Source organism: Olea europaea, chromosome 6, assembly GCF_002742605.1.
Source record: "Olea europaea var. sylvestris chromosome 6, O_europaea_v1, whole genome shotgun sequence".
Classification (NCBI taxonomy): Eukaryota; Viridiplantae; Streptophyta; class Magnoliopsida; order Lamiales; family Oleaceae; genus Olea; species Olea europaea.
The window spans coordinates 26763670-26763958 of record NC_036242.1 but is presented as its reverse complement, the minus strand read 5'-3'; positions in this window follow the sequence as shown (position 1 = coordinate 26763958).

Genomic DNA, 289 nt, shown 5'->3' with positions numbered 1-289 from the left:
ATATAAGGCCCTAATTAATTTTCAAGATTATAAGGATTTAATTTCAATATTAGCTAGTGATAGTTAATGACCAATTTATAACACAAAGAACAACCATTATATGTGAATTCGTTGGATTAAAAAATCTTCCAGTTCTTCATTAAATGTTTATTTAAATTCTTATTTAGCATAATTATTGATCCGGTAATGATCAAACTAGACATGTCAAACAATAAAACAATTAAGAAACAATGTTGAAACTTTGTAGGTTTCTCTTCTATTCGCAATAATAAGTTTGTCACTCCATATC